The sequence below is a fragment of the Rhipicephalus microplus genome, chromosome X (assembly GCF_043290135.1).
Source record: "Rhipicephalus microplus isolate Deutch F79 chromosome X, USDA_Rmic, whole genome shotgun sequence".
In the NCBI taxonomy this organism is placed as follows: domain Eukaryota; kingdom Metazoa; phylum Arthropoda; class Arachnida; order Ixodida; family Ixodidae; genus Rhipicephalus; species Rhipicephalus microplus.
The window spans coordinates 402,650,518-402,667,023 of record NC_134710.1 but is presented as its reverse complement, the minus strand read 5'-3'; the positions used below and the strand labels follow the sequence as shown (position 1 = coordinate 402,667,023).

The 16,506-nt window shown below is 44.1% G+C and overlaps 2 non-coding genes across 2 annotated transcripts; both read right to left on the bottom strand.

Annotated features, from left to right (window-relative positions):
* Positions 1 to 652: 652 nt before the first annotated feature.
* TRNAA-CGC (transfer RNA alanine (anticodon CGC)) lies at positions 653 to 724 on the bottom strand. The gene has a single exon. It is a non-coding gene; the product is annotated as a tRNA-Ala (tRNA).
* Positions 725 to 7,232: 6,508 nt separating this feature from the next.
* On the bottom strand, positions 7,233 to 7,304 carry TRNAA-CGC (transfer RNA alanine (anticodon CGC)). Its single transcript has one exon. It is a non-coding gene; the product is annotated as a tRNA-Ala (tRNA).
* Between the last annotated feature and the right edge of the window lie 9,202 nt (positions 7,305 to 16,506).

Sequence of the window (16,506 nt, the reverse complement as noted above, 5' to 3'; positions counted from 1 at the left end):
ATCTCGTCGCAATTCATGGTGCTGTAGTAGTACAACACAAAAAAGATAGCGCAAAAGTTCAAATTGATTGATTTGTGGGGTTTCACGTCCCAAAACCACCATACGATTATTAGAGACGCCGTAGTGTAGGGCTCCGGAAATTTCGACCAACCGGGGTTTCTCTAACGTGCACCCAAATCTAAGCACACGGGCCTACAACATTTCCGCCTCCATCGGAAATGCAGCCGCCGCAGCCGGGAAACGAACCCGCGACCTGCGGGTCAGCAGCCGAGTACATTAGCCACTAGACCATCGCGGAGGGGCCGCAAAAGTTCAGAGAGCTCTGGAGGCGCCACGGTTTGAACCAGGGACTTCTCACATGCGAAGCAAGCGCTCTACCTTTGAGCTGCACCCCTGTTACGTCAGGAGCACTTATTTATGCGTTTGATGGTGCTCAACAGATTATTTTAACAGCAAAATAAATTATTACTCGAAATAAACAAAATCTGCTTGTCATTGCAACGTGATACAAATTTTTCGTCACCAAAGAAAGAAAAATATTTCGATCATAAAAGAAAAGGGTAGCAATGTTTTAGTAGAATCACTCGTCGCATTTCAAGCTGCCGTAGTATTACAACACATAAAAAAGATAGCACTAAAGTCGAGAGCACTTTGGAGGTGCCGGGGTTCGAACCCGGGACTTCTCACATGCGAAGCAAGCGCTCTACCTCTGAGCTACACCCCCGTTATGTCAGGAGCACTTATGTATGCTATTGATGGTGCTCAAGAAATTATTTTCACAAAAAAAATATAATTATTTCTCGAAAAAAACAAAATCATCTCGTCAATGCAACGCGATAAATTTTTTGTCAACAAAGATAGCAACACATTTCTATCATTCAGGAAAAGGCACCGATGTTTTAGTAGATTATCTCGTCGCATTTCATGGTGCCGTAGTAGTAACACACAAAAAAGATAGCGCAAAAGTTCAACTTGATTGATTTGTGGTGTTTCATGTTCCAAAACCACCATATGATTATGAGAGACGCTGTACAGGAGGGCTCCGGAAATTTCGACCACCTGGGGATCTTTAACGTGCACCCAAATCTGAGCACACGGGCCTACAACATTTCCGCCTCTATCGGAAATGCAGCCGCCGCAGCCGGGAAACGAACCCGCGACCTGAAGGTCAGCAGCCGAGTACCTTAGCCACTAGACCACCGAGGAGGGGCCGCAAAAGTTCGGAGAGCTCTGGAGGCGCCACGTTTTGAACCAGGGACTTCTCACATGCGAAGCAAGCGCTCTAGCTCTGAGCTGCGCCCCTCTTATGTGAGGAGCACTTATTTATGCGTTTGATGGTGCTCAACAGATTATTTTAACAACAAAATAAATTATTACTCGAAATAAACAAAATCATCTCGTCATTGCAACGTGATACAATTTTTTTGTCAACAAAGAAAGAAACATATTTCTATCATAAAAGAAAAGGGCAGCAAAGTTTTAGTAGAATCACTCGTCGCATTTCATGGTGCCGTAGTATTACAACACATAAAAAAGATAGCGCTAAAGTCAAGAGCACTTTGAAGGGGACGGGGTTTGAACCCAGGAATTCTCACATGCGAAGCAAGCGCTCTACCTCTTAGCTACACCCCCGTTATGTCAGGAGAACTTATGTATGCTATTGATGGTGCTCAAGAAATTATTTTAACAAAAACATTAATTATTACTCGAAATAAAGAAAATAATCTCGTCATTGCAACGCGAAAAATTTTTTGTCAACAAAGATAGAAACACGTTTCTATCATAAAGGAAAGGGCACCGATGTTTTAGTAGATTATCTCGTCGCATTTCATGGTGCCGTAGTAGTACAACACAAAAAGATAGCGCAAAAGTTCAAATTGATTGATTTGTTGGATTTCACGTCCCAAAACCACCATATGATTATGAGAGACGCCGTAGTGGAGGGCTCCGGAAACTTTGACCACCTGGGGTTATTTAACGTGCACCCAAATCTGAGCACACGGGCCTACAACATTTCCGCCTCTATCGGAAATGCAGCCACCGCAGCCGGGAAACAAACCCGCGACCTGCGGGTCAGCGGCCGAATACCTTAGCCACTAGACCACTGCGTAGGGCCCGCAAAAGTTCAGAGAGCTCTGGAGGCGCCACGGTTCGAACCAAGGACTTTTCACACGCGAAGCAAGCGCTCTACCTCTGAGCTGCACCCCTGTTATGTCAGGAGCACTTATTTATGCGTTTGTTGGTGCTCAACAGATTATTTAAACAACAAAATAAATTATTACTCGAAATAAACAAAACGATCTCGTCATTGCAACGTGATACAATTTTTTTGTTAACAAAGAAAGAAACATATTTCTATCATAAAAGAAAAGGGCAGCAAGGTTTTAGTAGAATCACTCGTCGCATTTAATGGTGCCGTAGTATTACAACGCATTAAAAAGATAGCGCTAAATTCGAGAGCACTTTGGAGATGCCAGGGTTCAAACCCGGGACTTCTCACATGCGAAGCAAGCGCTATACCTCTGAGCTGCACCCCCGTTATGTCAGGAGCACTTGTGTATGCTATTGATGGTGCTCAACAGATTAATTTAACAACAAAATAAATTATTACTCGAAATGAACAAAATCATCTCGTCAATGCAACGCGATAAATTTTTTGTCAACAAAAATAGAAACACATTTCTATCATTAAGGAAAGGGCACCGATGTTTTAGTAGATTATCTCGTCGCATTTCATGGTGCCGTAGTAGTACAACACAAAAAAGATAGCGCAAAAGTTCAAATTGATTGATTTGTGGGGTTGCACGTCCCAAAACCACCTCATGATTATGAGAGACGCCGTAGTGGAGGGCTCCGGAAACTTTGACCACCTGGGGTTATTTAACGTGCACCCAAATCTGAGCACACGGCCACACAACATTTCCGCCTCCATCGGAAATGCAGCCGCTGCAGTCGGGAAACGAACCCGCGACCTGCGGGTCAGCAGCCGAGTACATTAGCCACTAGACCATCGCGGAGGGGCCGCAAAAGTTCAGAGAGCTCTGGAGGCGCCACGGTTCGAACGAGGGACTTCACACATGCGAAGCAAGCGCTCTACCTCTGAGCTGCACCCCTGTTATGTCAGGAGCACTTATTTATGCGTTTGATTGTGCTCAACAGATTATTTTAAACACAAAATAAATTATTACTCGAAATAAACAAAACCATCTCGTCATTGCAACGTGATACAATTTTTTTGTTAACAATGAAAGAAACATATTTCTATCATAAAAGAAAAGGGCAGCAATGTTTTAGTAGAATCACTCGTCGCATTTAATGGTGCCGTAATTACAACACATTAAAAAGATAGCGCTAAGTTCGAGAGCACTTTGGAGATGCCAGGGTTCAAACCCGGGACTTCTCACATGCGAAGCAAGCGCTATACCTCTGAGCTGCACCCCCGTTATGTCAGGAGCACTTATGTATGCTATTGATGGTTCTCAAGAAATTATTTTAACAAAAGAAATAATTATTACTCGAAATAAACAAAATCATTTCGTCATTGCAACACGATAAATTTTTTGTCAACAAAGATAGCAACACTATTCTATCATAAAAGAAAGGGCACCGATGTTTTAGTAGATTATCTCGTCGCATTTGTGCCGTAGTAGTACAACACAAAAAAGATAGCGCAAAAGTTCAAATTGATTGATTTGTGGTGTTTCACGTCTCAAAACCACCATATGGTTATGATAGACGCCGTAGTGGAGGGCTCCGGAAATTTCGACCACCTGAGGTGCTTTAACGTGCACCCAAATCTGAGCACATGGGCCTACAACAATTTCGCCTCTATCGGAAATGCAGCCGCCGCAGCCGGGAAAAGAACCCGCAACCTGCGGGTCAGCAGCCGAGTACCTTAGCCACTAGACCACCGCGTAGGGGCCGCAAAAGTTCAGAGAGCTCTGGAGGCGCCACGGTTCGAACCAGGGACTTCTCACATGCGAAGCAAGCGCTCTACTTCTGAGCTGCACACCTGTTATGTCAGGAGCACTTATTTATGCGTTTGATGGTGCTCAACAGATTATTTTAACAACAAAATAAATTATTACTCGAAATGAACAAAATCATCTCATCAATGCAACGTGATAAATTTTTTGTCAACAAAAATAGAAACACATTTCTATCATTAAGGAAAGGGCACCGATGTTTTAGTAGATTATCTCGTCGCATTTCATGGTGCCGTAGTAGTACAACACAAAAAAGATAGCGCAAAAGTTCAAATTGATTGATTTGTGGGGTTTCACGTCCCAAAACCACCATATGATTATGAGAGCCGCCGAAGTGGAGGGCTCCGGAAATGACGACAACCTGGGGTTCTTTAACGTGCACCCAAATCTGAGCACACGGGCACACAACATTTCCGCCTCCATCGGAAATGCAGCCGCTGCAGCCGGGAAACGAACCCGCGACCTGCGGGTCAGCAGCCGAGTACCTTAGCCACTAGACCACCGCGGAGGGGCCGCAAAAGTTCAGAAAGCTCTGGAGGCGCCACGGTTCGAACCAGGGACTTCTCACATGCGAAGCAAGCGCTCTACCTCTGAGCTGCACCCCTGTTATGTCAGGAGCACTTATTTATGCGTTTGATGGTGCTCAACAAATTATTTTAACAACAAAATAATTTATTACTCGAAATAAACAAAATCATCTCGTCATTGCAAAGTGATACAATTTTTTTGTTAACAAAGAAAGAAACATATTTCTATCATAAAAGAAAAGGGCAGCAATGTTTTAGTAGAATCAGTCGTCGCATTTCAAGGTGCCGTAGTATTACAACACATAAAAAAGATAGCGCTAAAGTCGAGAGCACTTTCGAGGTGCCGGGGTTCAAACCCGAGACTTCTCAAATGCGAACCAAGCGCTCTACCTCTGAGCTACACCCCCGTTATGTAAGGAGCACTTATGTATGCTATTGATGGTGCTCAAGAAATGATTTTCTCAAAAACTAATTATTACTCGAAATAAACAAAATCATCTCGTCATTGCAACGCGATGAATTTTTTGTCAACAAAGATAGAAACACATTTCTATCATAAAGGAAAGGGCATTGATGTTTTAGTAGATTATCTCGTCGCATTTCATGGTGCCATAGTAGTACAACACAAAAAAGATAGCGCAAAAGTTCAAATTGATTGATTTGTGGGGTTTCACGTCCCAAAACCACCATACGATTATGAGAGACGCCGTAGTGTAGGGCTCCGGAAATTTCGACCAACCGGGGTTTCTCTAACGTGCACCCAAATCTAAGCACACGGGCCTACAACATTTCCGCCTCCATCGGAAATGCAGCCGCCGCAGCCGGTAAACGAACCCGTGACCTGCGGGTCAGCAGCCGAGTACATTAGCCACTAGATCATCGCGGAGGGGCCGCAAAAGTTCAGAGAGCTCTGGAGGCGCCACGGTTCGAATGAGGGACTTCTCACATGCGAAGCAAGCGCTCTACCTCTGAGCTGCACCCCTGTTATGTCAGGAGCACTTATTTATGCGTTTGATTGTGCTCAACAGATTATTTTAACAACAAAATAAATTATTACTCGAAATAAACAAAACCATCTCGTCATTTAAACGTGATATAATTTTTTGTTAACTATGAAAGAAACATATTTCTATCATAAAAGAAAAGGGCAGCAATGTTTTAGTAGAATCACTCGTCGCATTTAATGGTGCCGTAGTTTTACAACACATTAAAAAGATAGCGCTAAATTCGAGAGCACTTTGGAGATGCCAGGGTTCAAACCCGGGACTTCTCACATGCGAAGCAAGCGCTATACCTCTGAGCTGCACCCCCGTTATGTCAGGAGCACTTATGTATGCTATTGATGGTTCTCAAGAAATTATTTTAACAAAAAAATTAAATATTACTCGAAATAAACAAAATCATTTCGTCATTGCAACACGATAAATTTTTTGTCAACAAAGATAGCAACACTATTCTATCATAAAGGAAAGGGCACCGATGTTTTAGTAGATTATCTCGTCGCATTGGTGCCGTAGTAGTACAACACAAAAAAGATAGCGCAAAAGTTCAAATTGATTGATTTGTGGTGTTTCACGTCCCAAAACCACCATATGATTATGAGAGACGCTATAGTGGAGGACACCGGAAATTTCGACCACCTGAGGTGCTTTAACGTGCACCCAAATCTGAGCACATGGGCCTACAATAATTCCGCCTCTATCGGAAATGCAGCCGCCGCAGCCGGGAAAAGAACCCGCAACCTGCGGGTCAGCAGCCGAGTACCTTAGCCACTAGACCACCGCGTAGGGGCCGCAAAAGTTCAGAGAGCTCTGGAGGCGCCACGGTTCGAACCAGGGACTTCTCACATGCGAAGCAAGCGCTCTACCTCTGAGCTGCACACCTGTTATGTCAGGAGCACTTATTGATGCGTTTGATGGTGCTCAACAGATTATTTTAACAACAAAATATATTATTACTCGAAATAAACAAAATCATCTCGTCAATGCAACGCGATAAATTTTTTGTCAACAAAAATAGAAACACATTTCTATCAGAAAGGAAAGGGCACCGATGTTTTAGTAGATTATCTCGTCGCAATTCATGGTGCTGTAGTAGTACAACACAAAAAAGATAGCGCAAAAGTTCAAATTGATTGATTTGTGGGGTTTCACGTCCCAAAACCACCATACGATTATTAGAGACGCCGTAGTGTAGGGCTCCGGAAATTTCGACCAACCGGGGTTTCTCTAACGTGCACCCAAATCTAAGCACACGGGCCTACAACATTTCCGCCTCCATCGGAAATGCAGCCGCCGCAGCCGGGAAACGAACCCGCGACCTGCGGGTCAGCAGCCGAGTACATTAGCCACTAGACCATCGCGGAGGGGCCGCAAAAGTTCAGAGAGCTCTGGAGGCGCCACGGTTTGAACCAGGGACTTCTCACATGCGAAGCAAGCGCTCTACCTTTGAGCTGCACCCCTGTTACGTCAGGAGCACTTATTTATGCGTTTGATGGTGCTCAACAGATTATTTTAACAGCAAAATAAATTATTACTCGAAATAAACAAAATCTGCTTGTCATTGCAACGTGATACAAATTTTTCGTCACCAAAGAAAGAAAAATATTTCGATCATAAAAGAAAAGGGTAGCAATGTTTTAGTAGAATCACTCGTCGCATTTCAAGCTGCCGTAGTATTACAACACATAAAAAAGATAGCACTAAAGTCGAGAGCACTTTGGAGGTGCCGGGGTTCGAACCCGGGACTTCTCACATGCGAAGCAAGCGCTCTACCTCTGAGCTACACCCCCGTTATGTCAGGAGCACTTATGTATGCTATTGATGGTGCTCAAGAAATTATTTTCACAAAAAAAATATAATTATTTCTCGAAAAAAACAAAATCATCTCGTCAATGCAACGCGATAAATTTTTTGTCAACAAAGATAGAAACACATTTCTATCATTCAGGAAAAGGCACCGATGTTTTAGTAGATTATCTCGTCGCATTTCATGGTGCCGTAGTAGTAACACACAAAAAAGATAGCGCAAAAGTTCAACTTGATTGATTTGTGGTGTTTCATGTTCCAAAACCACCATATGATTATGAGAGACGCTGTAAAGGAGGGCTCCGGAAATTTCGACCACCTGGGGATCTTTAACGTGCACCCAAATCTGAGCACACGGGCCTACAACATTTCCGCCTCTATCGGAAATGCAGCCGCCGCAGCCGGGAAACGAACCCGCGACCTGAAGGTCAGCAGCCGAGTACCTTAGCCACTAGACCACCGAGGAGGGGCCGCAAAAGTTTGGAGAGCTCTGGAGGCGCCACGTTTTGAACCAGGGACTTCTCACATGCGAAGCAAGCGCTCTAGCTCTGAGCTGCGCCCCTCTTATGTGAGGAGCACTTATTTATGCGTTTGATGGTGCTCAACAGATTATTTTAACAACAAAATAAATTATTACTCGAAATAAACAAAATCATCTCGTCATTGCAACGTGATACAATTTTTTTGTCAACAAAGAAAGAAACATATTTCTATCATAAAAGAAAAGGGCAGCAAAGTTTTAGTAGAATCACTCGTCGCATTTCATGGTGCCGTAGTATTACAACACATAAAAAAGATAGCGCTAAAGTCAAGAGCACTTTGAAGGGGACGGGGTTTGAACCCAGGAATTCTCACATGCGAAGCAAGCGCTCTACCTCTTAGCTACACCCCCGTTATGTCAGGAGAACTTATGTATGCTATTGATGGTGCTCAAGAAATTATTTTAACAAAAACATTAATTATTACTCGAAATAAAGAAAATAATCTCGTCATTGCAACGCGAAAAATTTTTTGTCAACAAAGATAGAAACACGTTTCTATCATAAAGGAAAGGGCACCGATGTTTTAGTAGATTATCTCGTCGCATTTCATGGTGCCGTAGTAGTACAACACAAAAAGATAGCGCAAAAGTTCAAATTGATTGATTTGTTGGGTTTCACGTCCCAAAACCACCATATGATTATGAGAGACGCCGTAGTGGAGGGCTCCGGAAATTTCGACCACCTGGGGTTCTTTAACGTGCACCCAAATCTGAGCACACGGGCCTACAACATTTCCGCCTTCATTGGAAATGCAGCCAACGCAGCCGGGAAACGAACCCGCGACCTGCGGGTCAGCAGCCGAGTACCTTATCCACTACACCTCCACGGAGGGGCCGCAAAAGTTCAGAGAGCTCTGGAGGCACCACGGTTTGAACCAGGGACTTCTCACATGCGAAGCAAGCGCTCTACCTCTGAGCTGCACCCCTGTTATGTCAGGAGCACTTATTTATGCATTTGATGGTGCTCAACAGATTATTTTAACAACAAAATAAATTATTACTCGAAATAAACAAAATAATCTCGTCATTGCAACGTGATACAATTTTTTTTGTCAACAAAGAAACAAAAATATTTCTATCTTAAAAGAAAAGGGCAGCAATGTTTTAGTAGAATCACTCGTCGCATTTCATGGTGCCGTAGTAATACAACACATAAAAAAGATAGCGCTAAAATCAAGAGAGGTTTAGAGATGCCGGGGTTCGAACCCGGGACTTCTCAAAGGCGAAGCAAGCGCTCTACCTCTGAGCTACACTCCCGTTTTGTCAGGAGCACTTATTTATGCGTTTGATGGTGCTCAACAGATTATTTTAACAACAAAATAAATTACTACTCGAACTATACAAAATCATCTTGTGATTGCAACGCGATACATTTTTTTGTCAACAAGAAAAGAAACACACTCCTATCATAAAAGAAAAGGGCATCAATGTTCTAGTAGATTTACTCGTCGCATTTTATGATGCCATAGTATTACTACACCTAGAAAAGATAGCGCAAAAGTCGAGAGCGCTCTGGAGGTGCCGGGGTTTGAACCCGGAACTTCTCACATGCGAAGCAAGTGCTCTATTTCTGAGCTTTACCCTCGTTATGTAAGGAGCACTTATTTATGTGTTGGATGATGCTCAACAGATTATTTTACAACAAAATAAATTATTACTCGAAATAAACAAAATGATCTCGTTATTGCAACGCGATACCATTTTTTTGTCAACTAAGAAACCGTGCTAATTTTCATTAAATCAGGCCGGAGCTAGAATATTTTTATCAGGAACTTTTTTTGTCGTCGTTTGCCTCAAAAACCGTGAACGAAAACTGGATTTTTATTAAAGAAAAAAATTTAGAGATAGTTGACAAGCTTTTACCGCTGATCTCTGCATCCAACGATTAAACTAACCCTTGGTTTACTAAACATCTTCGAACATTACGAAATAAAAAGAAACGTTTCTATGATACTGCAAAACGCATTGGCTCTATGTCCTACTGGGATAAATACGAGGTCTGCTTACAAGACTATTGTAAAGCCTTAGACACAGCTAAAAAGAAATATTATTCGCAGGACTTGCCATCTCTGCTCAAAAATAACCACAAAATGTTCTAGCAAAGAATTTCACCCAACAAGTCTCATAATCACATTACAATACACGATATTTAACTAACACCGCTTTCTGATGAAGCTTCCGCCATTGCTTTCAATGAGTACTTCGCTTCTGTTTTTACACAGGAAGATTGTTCCAATGTGCCATTTTTTCCAGATCACCCTTTCGCTTTATTGGCCCCAATCATTGTCACTGCCGAAGGTATAGCCCAACTCATCACGAATCTTAAGGTTTCTACTTCATCAAGTATTGATAACAATAACCCTAAAATACTGAAGAACACCACAGATATTTCCAGCCGCTTCCTTTGTCTCCTATTTAACCAGTCGCTATCATCAGGCGAACTGCCCAAGGATTGGAAGATTGGTAAGGTGATTATTGTATTTAAGTCCGGTGACAGGCACTCGCCCCGTAATTATCAACCCATTTCACTTACATGCATCTCTTGCAAACTACTTGAACATATCGTGGCTTTTCATATTTACGATCACCTTGAATCACGCAACTTCTTCTTCTCCCATCAGCATGGCTTTAGAAAAGGCTACTCATGTGACACCCAGTTATTCGAATTCATGCCTGGCAGTCACTTTAATATGAACACTAACGAATAAACCGATTGCCTCTTCCTTGATTTCGCCAAGGCATTCGATACTGTCCCTCTTTGTCGTTTAATCTCTAAATTGGCCGCACTTCGTATTGATTCATTAATCCTGTCTTGGCTACGAAGCTTCTTCTCTTCGCGTGAGCAACTTACGGTGATCAACGACATTTCATCTAACCTTTGCGACGTCACATCCGGTGTTCCCCAAGGTAGTGTAATAGGTCCGTTACTTTTTCTAATATACATTATTGATTTGCCCGATAACCTTTCATCCACAGTTGGGTTGTTCGCTGACAATTGCGCCTTATACCGCAACATTAAATGTTTTATTGATCATTCCGCTCTCCAAAATGACCTTGACCTAATCTTCCCGTAGTGCGAAACTTGGCAGAGGTCCCATAACGCCTCTAAATGCATGTTAATCTCATTCACTCGAAAGCATACCAATTCAGCATTTCACTGTAGGATTAATAAGGCCGTTGTGTCAGCTACACAATCATACAAATATTTACGCGGTCACCTTACATCGGATCTGTCCTGTACTACGGATATAGCAGCTGTCTCATCGAAAGCATCTCAATCTCTCGAATAACTCCACAGAAACTCGCGCAACGCTCATTCTAACGTACGCGCATTATCATATATTAGTTATGTTCGCCCGCAGCTAGAGCATGCATCATCCACATGGTCACCATATCAAGAATACTAGGTATGTATTTAGGAAGCCGTCCAGAAAAGGGCAGCGAGATTCATCTCCGGAAACTACGACTATCATTCAAGTATTACCCTAATAAAACATGACCTTGCATTTCAGTCACTAGAATTACGCTGTAACATTGCACTTTTATGTATGTTTCATAGGTACATTTATAGTAACGAAATTCACTGCCACTTTATTCTCCTGCGCGCACTTCCCAGCGCATTCACAATGCACGTAGTTTTATGCGCATTCATGGTCACACGCAGGGATTTAACTTATCATCACTACCTAGGGCCATTGCATATTGAAACGCTCTTCCGATTTATGTTGTATCCATTTGTAACCGTCAAATTTTTGGGGAAAACCTGATTTCCTTGCACTCTAGTATTGTATAACGCTGCTGTTACACCTTGATTTTCATAATTATATATATATATATATATATATATGCTCGTCTGATTTTCTCCTTTATTGTTATTTCGTTTTTTACTGATTCCCCCCTTACCATGCCCTTCAGTGAGCCTGTAAGGCATTTCGAATATATAAATAAATAAAAAAACACATTTATATCATAAACGAAAAGGGCAGCGACATTATAGTAGATTTACTCGTCGCATTTCATGATGCCGTAGTATTACAACACATAAAAAAGATAGCGCAAAAGTCGAGAGTGCTCTGGAGGTGCCGGGGTTGGAACCCGGGACTTCTCACATGTGAAGCAAGCGCCCTACCTCTGAGCTACACCCCCGTTATGTCAGGAGCACTTATTTATGCATTTGATGGTTCTCAACAAATTATTTTAACAAAAAAATAAATTATTACCCTAAATAAACAAAACCTTCACGTCATTGCAACGTGATACAATTGTTTTGTAAACAACGAAAGAAACACATTTTTATCATAAAAGAAAAGGGCAGCGATGCTCTAGTAGATTTTCTCGTCGCATTTGTTGGTGCCGTAGTATTACAACACATATAAAAGATAGCGCAAAAGTCAAGAGCGCTGTGGCGGTACTGGGGTTTGAACCCGGGACTTTTCACATGCGAAGCAAGTGCTCTACCTATGAGCTACAGCCCCGTTATGTCAGGAGCACTTATTTAAGCGTTTGATGGTGCTCAACTGGTTATTTTACCAACACAAGAAGTTGTTACTCGAAATAAACAAAAAAACTCTCGTCATTCTGAGCACACGGGCCTGCGACATTTCCGCCTCCATTGGGAATGCAGCCACCGCAGCCGGGATTTGAACCCGCGACCTGCGGGTCAGCAGCCGAGTACCTTAGCCACTAGACCACCGCGGCGGGGCGATGAAGGCCTGCTAGTCACTATGTACAACCTATGTGGCCTTGCTACACAAAGTAGGTATTTCTGTGAAAATCTGGACAATGATCAGTTTCTTTCCCATATCATAACTTAGCAGTGGAACTCTTTACCAGATTATGCGATCAAAATAACATATCTGAGAGTTGCAACTGGTGGGAAAATAGGCGAGAGGAGTCATAAGTAAAGGTCAGAGAAAGCAGGCGTAAGGCGTTTGAGGCATAGCCTAGTCTTGTACAGCATGTACAGCATAGCAAGGGATGGAGAGAAAGTGAGGGTGAGAAGGGGGAAAGGGGGGCAGTAAGGCAACCAGTCTCGCTTATTTCAGGGTCTTTGCACCCCTAGCGTGTAGCTCAGAGGTGCTTGCTGAAGCTCTAAGCCCGTGTGCTCCGATTTAGGCGCACGTTAAAAAACCCCTGGGGGCCGAAATTTCTGCAGCCCTTCACGACGGCGTCTCTCATATTTATAGGGCGGTTTGGAGACGTTAAATTGCAGATATTATTATTAATAATATTAATTATATTAATATTATTATTGTATGGTCGCCCGTTTGATGTCGTCACCGACCATCATGCACTATGCTGGCTTTCATCATTGAAGGATCCCTAAGGCCATCTCGCCTGTTGGGCTCTTCGCTTACAAAACTACGACATCCGTGTGCTGTACCGCAACGGACGCCAGCATGCTGACGCCGATGCCCTCTCACGCTCCCCTCTACGTCAAGACGACGTGCCCTGCTCAGTAGCCTCATTTGCTGTATCTGCCATTGATGTTGAGATCCTCGATACCGAACAAAAAAAGGATAATTGAATCGCCCCGCTGATCGACTTGCTCTCTGATCCATCCAAAACACCATCCACGCGTGCCTTGCGTCGTCAAGCTCACAATTTCGCCATCCGTGACGGCCTCTTACACCGACGAAATTACGACTCCGATGGCCGGCAGTGGTTACTCGTCAAACCCCGCAGTCTGCGGTCGGAGATATGTAAATCTTTCCATTCTGATCCGTAATGTGTGCACTCTGGGGTATCCAAAACTTACCACCGCATTCGACAACGCTTCTTCTGGCGCGGGATGTACCGCTACGTGCAGCAGTTCGTTCGCTCTTGCCTCACTTGCCAACGCCCCAAACCGTCGGCACACATGTCGCACGCCGGTCTGCAACCGTTACCTTGCCCTGACCGTCTCTTTCGGCGCGTAGGTATCGATTTGTATAGACCACTTCCTTTGACGTCGGCTGGTAACCGCTGGGCCATCGTTGCCGTAGACCATTTAACGTGATACGCCGAAAACGCCGCTCTCCCTGCGGCTACTGCGCGCGATGTTGCGTCCTTCCTGCTGCATCGATTCATACTGCGCCACGGACCACCCCAAGAGCTTCTCAGCGATCGAGGCTGTGTCTTCTTGTCGGAAGTCGTCGAAGCCATTCTGACGGAGTGCCATTCTGTCCCCCGCAAAACTACTGCTTACCACCCGCAGACGAATGGCCTCACCGAACGCTTTAACCGCACCCGTGGCGACATGCTCTCGATGTACGTCGCTGCCAACTACTAGAATTGGGACAATATACTGCCCTTCGTCACCTACGCCTACAACACCGCCCCTCAGAGCACGACCAGTTTTTCACCTTTCTACTTGCTGTACGGAAGCACCGGTCGCACACCATGGACACGATACTCCCGTACACGCCGAATCTGAGTGTGCACCCATTTCTGAAACAGCCAGGCTTGCCGAAGAGTGTCGTGAGCTTGCCAAGACATTTAAGACACGTGAGCAAGAGTGGCAGAAGATTATTCGTGATGACTCCGCCACTTCTGAGCCCACGTTTCTTCCTGGTGCGCTTGTATGGCTCTCAACCCCGACCTCTGCAGCTGGCCTCTCTTCCAAACAACTTCCCAAATATAAAGGCCCCTACCGTGTCATCGAGCGCACTCTTCCCGTCAACTATCTGATCGAACCCGTTGAACAATCTTCGGACATGCGCCACCGTGGGCGCGACATCGTCAACGTGAGGCGCTTGAAGGCTTATTATGATCCGCTCATAGTAACAAGCTGTTAGGTCGCCAGGCGGCTCCCTCTTCGACCCCGGGGTAATTGTAGCGAAGCCTCCGAACTCGGAAATGGGTCGAACTCTTGAGTACCTCCTAGTGGGGCTACCCAACAAGGATGCCGCTCGCGCTGAGAGTCCGTGCTTGGCCGCGACTGTCGTCATTTTGTATGCTAGCTGGTTGCCGGCTAATAGCCTTAACTATATTATTATTATTATTATTATTATTATTATTATTATTATTATTATTATTGGGCTAGTCCGTTCATACCTGTTTTGTGATGTGTGAGAACATGTCGTTTGGCACTTCACGCAGAAACATTGCTTGTGTAACATGTTGCAATAAATCGTTCAAAAGTTAACACACCCAATGCTCCTATTTGCTTGATCTTTTCTTCGTTTTGCGCTAAGCGACTATCACCCTTTTTTAAGGCGCGAAGCTCCTTAAGACCTCACCCATTCATCCCCGTTGTCGTTTGTAACCACCGGTGGTACATACCCGCTCTCTGGCACATATACGCATCTTTATATGTTACGGAAAACATAGCACGGCGTCGTTATCAAGCATTCGGTGTTAATAAAGCGCTGACAGCAGAAATGTGGTATATACTCTCGTTTAGTCCTGGGATGGCGCTGGATGGCAGTACTTGTATATGATGAATATAAGATAAAATGAAGCAATATGGCGGTACTTGAAGTGTTTACTAGATAGATGAACGGACGCACGGATGAACAGATAGAAAAGCAGATAGACAGACGGACAGACAGACACTTGCACGGACGTATGGACGAATGAACGGGCGCACGCACAAACAGACGCACTAACGGAGGCAAGTACGGATGAACTGACGTACGGACGGGCGCACGCACGGACGAGTGGACGCACGAACGGAAGCACGGACGCATTGACGAACGCTTCACCCCACTCATGGTCAATCATTTCTTGGACATGCTGTGATTTTTTTTGTTTTTGTTCGCGTAGCTCCTCCGTTTTTTAGCATAAGTAAGTTTCTAACGGCCATCGTACTTTTATGAGAGCGATATTTAGCTGGACCGGAAGACCCACGTCGCTACGTTGCGATTGGCTGTAGCGGTGCATGCACATTTACGATCATATTGAGGTTTTCTTTAAAGACACGATTCTCTTCCCGCACACCTACAAAAACTACGCTGTTCATAGATATACCTATATGTTTGCCAATCTATGAAGCCTCCCCCCCTCTTCCTCAGCATGGGAAAAATGCTCATGTAGTTACCTGGTACGACGACCGAATGAGAAAAGAGTGCAATACGAGATGTCGGTATTGTTTCCGGTGCGGAGTAAACGTACACTGCCGACAACAAAATTTATTCGGACAAACAACAGCGTATACCAGGAAAACGCACCCTGTTGCTCTTATGGTACAGCAATCTGTAAACTATCAGTGTTGTAAAGTGGCTGTAATCAGGATTGAAAATGCAATGCGCAATATTTACTGCCGGTTTTCTTCGTTCCTCATAGCCCGAGATGTCCACCCTATAAAGCTTATATAGAAAAACACGTTAGCATGCTTTCGCATCAAGTTTCAGCGAATGGCTATTGTTTCTCGCACAGAGCCGTCAAAGAAACAGGAGTAGCCGTGTGAAAAACATTAGGGAATATCGTGCTTTGCACTGTGTGTACGACATTTGTTCAGCCTGCAGGAAATGACACGAAGTTTTTCATACAGCTTCAATGCCTTCGATGCGCAAAGCAACTTCGCGTTATACACCCCGGTTGCTTTGCCCGCGTTGTTCAAGTATTGTGCGCTGATTGTCTGATTATAAGTCGAAACATGTGCATCTCTTTAGAATGGCGTTCTCGATGGCGACTCGAACGGGCCAAGCTCTGTGAAGAGTTTT